General features: G+C 40.6%; 1 long non-coding RNA gene across 1 annotated transcript; it reads right to left on the bottom strand.

The window, feature by feature from the left end:
• Positions 1 to 639: 639 nt before the first annotated feature.
• LOC110342550 lies at positions 640 to 9,288 on the bottom strand. Its single transcript, XR_002384645.2, has 4 exons — positions 9,249 to 9,288; positions 7,632 to 7,796; positions 5,944 to 6,069; positions 640 to 1,063 (listed from the first exon to the last, which is right to left on the bottom strand). It is a non-coding gene; the product is annotated as an uncharacterized LOC110342550 (long non-coding RNA).
• Positions 9,289 to 9,831: the final 543 nt, after the last annotated feature.

Raw genomic sequence — 9,831 nt, 5'->3', positions numbered from 1 at the left:
GTCTTACTGCAAATATACTTGCATATCCATGATCATTGCTGCTCTATTCACTATAGCAAGGAAATGGAATCAACATAGATGACCATCAACTGATGAGTTGATGTGTACAATGGAATATTACTAAGCTGTCAAGACAATGAAATTGTACATTTTCCAGGTAAATGGATGGAGCTGGATACAATTATGCTGAATGAGGTCTCTCAGGATCAGAGAGACAAATGTATGCATTCTTTGTCATATGAAGGTCATAGCTTTAGTTTTCTACTTTGTATGTTTAACACTGAATACATGTGGAAGTTAAGAAAGTAGAAACAGGCTGTGTGGGTGCAGTTAGGGAAATGGGACATCAGACTATGAGTGAAATAGAAATAAATAAGGGAGTGCTGGGGGAATCGAGTTTCAAGTAGGTAGCGGAATGATGGGGTTGAACAAGTAAGAGATCATGACAAGGCCTAACCAAAGTGAAGTATGCACAGAGAAGCTACCTGTGAACCTATGATCACATAACCAAAGTTGGAACATACTGGACATGAACGGACAAAGGCAGTGCACTGGGCACTAAAGAGGTACATGGGAATGGGTACAATTGGTAAAGGAAAGGAGTGGGCTGCCCAAAACTAAGGGTATATGACTAAAATCATGAATATATGAATAAACCCCACTAGTTTGGAACTGAATTAAACTAAAATTTTTTAAAGAGCTTGAATAGAAGCATCACACCGCAGTGAATTATTCCCAGAAGACACCAGTTATTAAATAAAAAATTCAATGTCAGGCACAGGTTACCTCCCTATGAATTATTTATTTTTCAAGAAGGTTCCAGAGACACCCATGGAACCCAAGTGACTGCAACTGCTCTTGGTTATTAAAACTACCAGATGTTAAAATGCTACTGTTGAAGTTGCCACACATTTTGGTTGCAGGACACATAGAACTCAATCTTGAATTTGCCAGCAAAGTCTCCGGGTTGGCTCTTTCATGGTGTTGGTAGGTGGAAGGCGCTGTGCAAGCTTCTGGATGAGAAAAAATATCAGTGACTCTATCCACTGTTGGGCCCAGCATTCTAAAATAGCAATGCAACACAATGAAATGCAATGCAATACAACACAACACAACATGACATAATACATTACAATACAATACATTACAATACAATACATGGCAGTGATATTACTGCTGTTGGTATCCAACTGGATTTGAGAACTGCTCCATAGCCAGTATTCATGCCTAGAACTATAAACATGGTTGTCCCATATTTAGGGAAGTCATGGGCCCTGAGGGAGGACCTGTTGATGTCATTTTTTCAAATGGTAGTGGTGCCAAACTTCCTTCTAAATATTTATGCTTGTAGACACAGATTTGTGCTGTCACAATCCTCAGTCAGAGAAGCTTCTAACTACATCAGGCAGTGGTTGTCGCAGAGGCATATTACTGATTAAAGTGCCAAGGACAAGTAATCATGAGTGTTCAGCAGTATATGAGACATCTACGTCAACCTGCCCTCCTTGCCCAGGCCCTCCTTGCCCAGGGCTGAGGGAATGTCATGGAAAAGAGGTCACAAAGAATGTAAGAGCTGAGGGATGGAGAAGAGAGATGTGAAATGTAGTTGGACGTAGCAGGCAGACTCACAGTAGCTATGGTTACCTACAACAGACTGGCATAACATCAAGCCATTTGAAAACTCTAGCTAGAGGGATGAGTTTCTGTTGGTTCCACTCCTCTAGAAGAGAAACTGGCATTTAATGGCTGCTGAGGGAGTGTGGTCATGGGTAGGGCTGCTGTGGATGATCCCATGTCCATGGACAAAAGGTCAACCTTGATTGGATACAGTTGGTTAAAAATAAATTAGATAATTAAAAATTACAAAATGATAACATAAGTTCATAAGTGAATGTTCTGGGTGGGAAGAGGTTAGTGGGAAGGTGTTAGGAGTGGGTATGATCAAAATATATTGAACACATGCATGCGAGTTTCAAAGAATTTTTTAAAAAGTAAAAATAAATGCAATTTACATGATCTATGTGTAGTAAGTGTCCATTGTCCCTTCTTCCTAATAGTTGGTGGCCATCATTATATGTACTTTCTTTCTGATTTGGTTTCTCTATTTCCACGTTTAAGTCAAATAGTGAAATATCTGTCAGCTTTGGATTGGATAATTTTACTTACTATAATATCATTAAACTTACTGCATATTATATAGTAGATTCAGAATTTCCTTTCATTTTTAATATTCTATTGTTTGTATTTCCAAATTTTGGATGAAACATTCAGGTACTAATAAACACCTCTGTGTTATTAGCTACTGTGAATCTGTTGACATGGTGGACACATTTTCACCCCCCACTTTCAGATGTTAGATTAAATACCCATAAATGAAATGAAAGCTTTATTGTCATCACTTTGAGAAGCCTTCAAACTGCTTTCACAGAGGCAGACTATTCTGCACTCCCATCTAGAGTGAACAATGGACCACATCCTCTTTAACACCTATTTTCTGGTTTTGCTTGCTTGTTTGCTTCTTTAACATAACCATCCCAAATGGAATACAGTGACTTCTCATTGGTTTATAGTTCCCTGATCATTAAGGACATTGGACGTGTGTGCATGTGTGTGTGCATGAGTGTGTGTGTGTGTGTGTGGTGTTATTGTGCATGCCATGCGTTTGGAGATGAGAATTCAGTTTGTGAGGACAGATGTATTTCCATAGCATTTATGTGGATGGCGCTCAGAGGACAGGCTTCCATGCCAGCCTTTGACTTCCAACTTCTCTGAGACCAGGATTCTTGAAGTTCACTGCTATGTGCCCCAGTACCTGCCAGGAAAAGCACTAACATTCTCATAGTGCAAACATCATTCACAACAATGAGATGAAGAGGAATGAATAACAGACCAGCTTAGCTGGCCTGCAAGCTTCTGGGAATTCTCCTGTCTACATTCCCATATCTCATAGACCCCCACCCCGAAGTTGCAGATGTGCAGGGGGTGGGTGGTGGAATCTGAGCTCTTGTCTGTATGCTTTCACAACCAGCACTTTATCTACGGAGCCAACTCTCCAGTCCCCACTACACATTTTTTAACAACTGTTGGGGAATATACATTAAAATTCTGTACCCACTGGGAAACAGAGTTCTTGGGTTTTGCTACTGTATTTTGGACCTCCCTTTACACTTTATATATTAAATTCACAAAACATAATTTGCAGGCATTTGCTCCCTTCTGTGAGCTGTCTTTCTATTCTGCTGTCTTTTGATGCACAAAAATTTTAAATCATTCATGGTCCAACTTTACCTTCTCTTCAGTGTTGTTTCCCTCACTTTTAGCGTTTCATTCTGAGGAAGAACTGACAACTCTTGGTGGGGAAGTTTTGCCCATGTTTTTTGATTTCATGAAGAGCTTATTATCTTAAGTCTTGTGTGTAAGTATCTGGTCCCTTTTGGATAAGTTTTGCATTAGATAATAGTCCAACTTCATTATTTTTTAACAGATATTCAAATGTTCCAGTTGTTGAAAAGACCATCTTTTTTTTTTTCCTCCCATTAAACACTTTTGGCACTGGCATATAAAACTCCTTTAACCATATGGGTGAGGTTTATTTATGGAATCTCTCATCCCTTCTGTAGTTTATGTGCCTATTTTTCATCCCAGCCCCATAGTCTTTTAATTACTGAGAGTTTGTAGTGGTTTTGAAATCAGGGAGTCTTTTTCTTTGGTGTTTTTGTTCTGGTGGCAATTAGAAGGAGAATGTTATTTTGAGAATAATATAAGCTTTAACATCCAAGAGAATTGGATATAGATTTTAGTTGAGCACTACTATGGTTTCTGTGTTTATATCCCACCACCCAGCAAAATGTATTTTAAATTTAATATCCTTTGCAGTGGCAGGAAGCAGAGCCTTTGGGAGAAAGATTCAGTAAGGAGGCCTCTGCCTTTGCAGTGAGATTGAAAGTCCTTGTAGCAGAGGTGGTGGAGAGGTTTCCAACTCTTGTGTCTTGTCTCTGACATGGGGACATGATGGACAATTTTCACTCGTTCCAACACGTGGGAACACAGTTATGGGTGGCCACAGAGCAGCCTTCACCTAACACTGTTCCTGCAGGCACCTTGACCTTAAACTTCTCAGGTTCCTAACTGTGAAAAATATCATTTTTGACTCTTTTTTAACCTATTCAGTGTCTGTTATGGCAGCCCAAATGGGTTAAGGTAGCCAAACAAAGCTATGTGGCCTGTGACAAACAGGTATTCTTTAGACCTATTGCTATCATCATGAAGGCAACAGTAATAATTAGTGTTTCAACTAAGCCCTTAATGTCAGGTCAAGTTTGTTTTAAGTAACTTAGATTTATCATACAATGGAATTGAGTTCTACAAGGCTTCCTGTAAATTTCAGAACCAGGGTCTAGAAAGAAGACTCAGTGTGATGAGGGTAAGATATAAATACTGAAACCAGAGCCACACACAGCTAGAATCTATAACAAATACTCTCTTAGATTATAAAGCTTATATGGTCCTCAAAATACCACTCTGTTTCTAATTGCTGCCAGAACAGAATGCTAAAGCAAAGGGCTCATCAGTTGACAACTCTTGCTGCAAAATCAGGACGGCTGAAGTTGAGATATCCCAACCCATGTAATAAGCCAGGTGTTCATATGTTTCTGAGAGATTCAATGTATGCATATACATATAGACACATACACATGCACACAAATAAATACGATCAATCTTTTAAAAGATAAGGTAAATTTCAGTATAACTCAGAAACATATAGACAACAGACATGGATACATGAGTATGAGCTAGCTTCTACTTCGTTTGGCAGCATAGCCTGACCTGCAGTGATACGGAGTTATTAGTTGTTAATCTTTAGCTCATCTGCTGGGAATAATGCTTCGCCTGTCAAAATGTTGACTTTTTCAAGGTACGTATTTTCTATTCCAAATAACCTTCCCTACTTTCTGTGTTGCATAAATTTTTGTTTCCATGTCATGTTCATTTTCAGAATTCCAAAACCATCATGAAGTTGGACATTTTCTAGTCTGAAGGTCACCAGACCAAGGGTAGATCAGTTGCACTATCTCCCCACTTTATGGTTCAAGAAATGGCACAAGGAATGGTGAAATTACTTGTCTACTCATATGAGTTTGCCTGCTAGGCAGTAGACTGTTATCATAGGTGACCTGGGTTTACAGCTCAAGTCTTCACCACCAAGAACGAGTTCTCCTTGAGCTACATGAGTTAGAGGTGATAGTGAATCTTGATTTTTTTTTTCAGTTTGGTGGGATTCAGATTACCCGTGGAGGGGAGACACCTGAACGTGTGTCTGTCAGGGAATTTTCAGACTGAGCTGAGTGAGGTGGGAAGGCTCACTCTCAGCGCAGGTGGCATCATTCTCTGGGCTGAGGCCCTTGACTGAATAGGAAGATGAAAGCAATCTGAGAACCATGTATCATTCTTGACAACAGACAAAATAGAACCAGTTGACTCACTTTTCCCACCATGCGGAACTATATGCCCAGAGTTTTTCTTTCCCACCTGGTCTTGCCTAGTTCTTCAGTCCCCAAATAAACACACTGATGCTATATTAGTCATAAAGCTGTTGGTTGGTGGCTAGGGCTTCTTATTGGCTAGCTCTGTCTTATTTTCCCATATCTACTAATCTGTGTATTTCCATGTGGTCTTGGCTTACTGGAGAATGCCGGCACTTGTTACTCCTTTGGCAGCCTGCATGACGACTCTGTCACAGGCTCTCCCTGCCTACCTTTCCCAGAATTCTCTTTGTCTCCTAGTCCCACCTATCTTCCTGCCTTATTGGCCAACAGTGCTTTATTCATCAACCAATAGAGAAACATATATACAGAAGGACATGCCCCATCAAACCCCTCATTCCTTCAAATTGCTTCAATCAGAAGCTTCACCATGGCAATGAGGAAAAGTAATTAATACAACCTTTAAGAGGCCTGTGATGAAGTTCTTGATGGAATCTAAAAGTATCCGGCTCCTTCTGGATGTTTCTCTCAGTCTGCTTTCTTGGATGTTGAGAGAATAATACACCAAAGCCACTGCTTAACCCACCTGCAGGGAATATGGGAGCATACAGTGATGGACACTCTAACGTGCATCTCAACGTCTTTTGTAGGTGCTGACTTGATGCCTTTTCCTTGTTGGTAGCTTCATTTCCCCTCAGGTATGGATGGCTGTCCCTGTGACCACTGCCTTGCTCAGCTCAGTATGCCTTCTCACTATCTTTTCCGTCCCAGCTTCTGGAGACTCAATATTTTGCCAGTCATCATCATCCATTAGATTGCTCATTCTGTATGGCAACTGAACATGATATGTTCACTTACATCCAGCAGCTCTGACGGAAGCAATATAGGCCCTGCCATTTAACTTGTATTTAATTGTTTCAGAATGGGTCTGCTTATGAAAACACACTCTTGGCTCTTTATTTATTGTGAGGGATGTGTCACAGTGCCATCTGGAAGTCTGGAAGGGGTCAGCATTCAGTCAGTAACAATGTCACATTGACCACAGTATGGCAAATGTCTAGACACAAGGCCAGCAAAACAGCCAACTTGAGTGGCATTTATAAGCTAGAGTGATGTTTATCTCTAGCTTATAAGTAAGCAGCAAGGCATGTGGAAAGAATCTTAAGGGGCATTTGGTTTTCTAATTGTCTGAATGTGAAAAGCAAGACGGGGTGAAGACAAGAGACACACCCAAGGTCACACAGCCAGTATTGAAAGGCTCATCTGGGCAGGGACACAAGTCATGACTCCCAGCTGCACCCATCTGTAAGCCTACTGCATGCCATTGCCAATTCCATTTTCAAAAAAAAGCAAGGAGTAACTCATCATACCATTATCATTCATCTCAACTTCCTTAAACATCAGCAACTTAAAATAAATCAGGGTCAATACTGGCTCTTCATTTGCAAAAAAAAATCTCTTTCAAACTTCGTCATATTTAATAGCATTACTTCTTTTTCCTTTTAGCCAGGTAACATTAGTTTTCCTCTAGCTCATTAGCTGCCAAAAGAGAAACACATTTCTGACTCACTTAAGAAACTACTGTGATTATCCATGTATTAGTATATGTACATGTGAACAGAAAATGAAAAAAGATAATTATTTATGATCATGTCATGCTTATAGTTTGCCCTTGGTGCATTTGAATAAATTAGTGACTTTCAAATAAACTTCCGTCAAGTTCACAACATAGAGAAATAGCACGGTGCAGAAAATAACCTCTTTCTGGGAAGATTGCACTTGGAATCAGGAGAAGAAGGCATTGAGTAAGAGAAAAACCTGTTCCTCAATCTAGACATGGACTCTTTTGAATTTTGCTACCTATAGAAATTAATTCAAATTGTCATGCATTATGCATTTGGTGGTCAAAGACGCAGCAGAACACAAAAGTTTAGCATCAGTAGGAAATAAATCTAGCAGAATCTCACTAAGAGACTCACATGGAAGAAGTCATGACTAGGGAGAACATACAAACACGTGGAAAATGGGGTCAGATGCAAAAAGCTGTATGGAATACCTTGGGTTCTCTCTAAGTGGCAAAGGGACGCCATCAGAAGGTTGTAACAGGGACATAGCACAATATTTAGTGTAGCCTTGTACTTTGCTTACCTTTTAAACACAGATTTGCAGTGGTTTTTGTCTGTCAAGGTTACAACCAGGATGGCAGCAGGTAGCCTTCCTCAGCAGAGAGAAGCAGTATTGGTTCTGTGGCCAAACCACCCTGGATGCCTCTGCACTTTCCAGATCTTGGGATCTAGACAAGTCAGGCTTAGTCTTTGCAGGGAAGAAACACTGACTTTAATTTATTATTATTATTGTTGTTGTTATTGTTGTTGCTGCTGCTGCTGTTTCAATTTAGAAACAACCTTATTTTACAAATCAATTCCCCCTTCCCTCTTCCTCCCATCCTCCCACACCTCCTACAACCTCCCCAACCCATCCCCCACCTGCTTCCCAAGGACAGTGAGACCTTCCATGGGTGATGAACAAAGTCTGTCACATCATTTGGGAGGGTGCCTAGGACTTCCTCCATGCATCTGGGCTGCAATAGTATCTCTCCATAGGGAATGGGCTCCTAGGGATAAATACTGGTTCCACTGTAAGAGGTTCTATAGACTGCCCAGGACTCCTAGCTGGCTCCCACATCCAGATGGCGTGGTTCAATCCAATGCTGGTCTACCAGCTTTATGACTAGGGACCCTGTGCTCTCACTAGGTCAGGTCAGCTGGTTCTGTAGGGATGAGCAAAGGCGTCAAAACACTGAGCTTTAACCAATCAAAATAAGAAGAGAGTGGGGGCAGGGGTGGGAGCTGAACAGTAGTAAGTCAGATAACACCCTCTACCCTAAATAAACACACTAGGAGAATAAAGTAGCACTGGGTCTTTCAAAAGAATACAAGCAGCAGAACCTGCAATTCTAAGCAAGTAGCAAGCTTGCAAGACAAGTATTTTCACCATTGCTCTAGAGATAAGAAAACCGAAAGCCAGAGTATTTAAATATCACACGGCAAAAATAGCAAGTGCTAGAACCAAGATATATGCTAATGAAACTAAGGCTGGCAATTAAAATGTTTCTATGGAAGGCATTGTTCTCATCTTCTCTGGCATTGTCATATGAATATTTTGACTGAGCTTAATTCCCTACTTAAACAGGATATGTAGGTGTGCTTATAGTGGGTTCTATTTTTGTCTCCAATCATTCTACTTCACCACACATATAGGTTAGAGGATTGTACATCTACTCTCATTGCTGTGAGCCCTGACTATCTTCACCATGGAAGACCTCCGTGACCTGAGGTCAGCCATGCAACCTGCTTAAACCAATATAATGTGAGCAGACAGGGTATTTGCTAACTCCAAGCTGAAACATTAGAAGACCCTAGGGAAGGGGGAAATGGTTTAGTTATATTACAATATTGACAAATATTTTTAAAAACAAAGCTAGCAAGTAAACAACAATTATGAGTTCCAACTTTTAAAGACAAAATCAATTTTCCACAGCAAAAGAAAGCAGTTTTATTCTCCCCATTTGAAACTGAAGGTTTGCCTGAATGAATGCATATTCTTGTTTCAGGAAACCTCTCAAAATGAAAGGAGCCAATGGAAGCTAACCACTGAATCCACTCTGCTTCTCTATATAAGGCAGTGGTATTCTCCTGATGCTGTAACAATAAACGGCACAGTTACTGAAAGTAAAACTAAGTATTTATTGTAGAAATTACTCACAAGATACCAAACTAGTAACCCAGATGAGCCAAGTAGTTTTCTGCTGCCGAACCGGAAGCCGAAATCCGGGAAAAGAGAACAAGACTTCCTGTGTGCTGTCTTTTATGCCTTCCCCCGTAATGCCCCCTAGCCATGCCCAAAAGTGGGCCTGGCTAGTGACGTAGTTCACCGCCTATGTACGTATACATCTTTATGTCTGTCCGTATATGTCTTTAGTCATGCCTAAAGTGGGTGTGGTTAGCCGTGTGGTAAACCACTCTTACCTCATCTGTATGCGCCTCTAGTAAGTCACATGGTTAATGGCAGCATACAGGCTTCCTCCTACATTCTCCAAAGATGGACCACTGATTCAGCCTGGGCACCATGGAGGAAGCATGCAAGTAGTCACATCAGATATGTAACTGTTGGCACTTACCATGAAAGACGATGGAAGGTCTCATTGTCTTAATCCATTTGTGCCTTTATAGCCAAATCCTTGAGACTGGAGAATTTATAGACAGTAGGAACGTTTTCTCAAGGCCTGAACAGATGCGGTTCTCATAGAAATCTTACAAGGGGAAAACTACAAGTAACAAGTTTTGTA

This window comes from Mesocricetus auratus, unplaced genomic scaffold, assembly GCF_017639785.1.
Source record: "Mesocricetus auratus isolate SY011 unplaced genomic scaffold, BCM_Maur_2.0 Super-Scaffold_100023, whole genome shotgun sequence".
NCBI lineage: Eukaryota > Metazoa > Chordata > Mammalia > Rodentia > Cricetidae > Mesocricetus > Mesocricetus auratus.
This window is presented reverse-complemented; position numbering and strand designations above follow the sequence as displayed.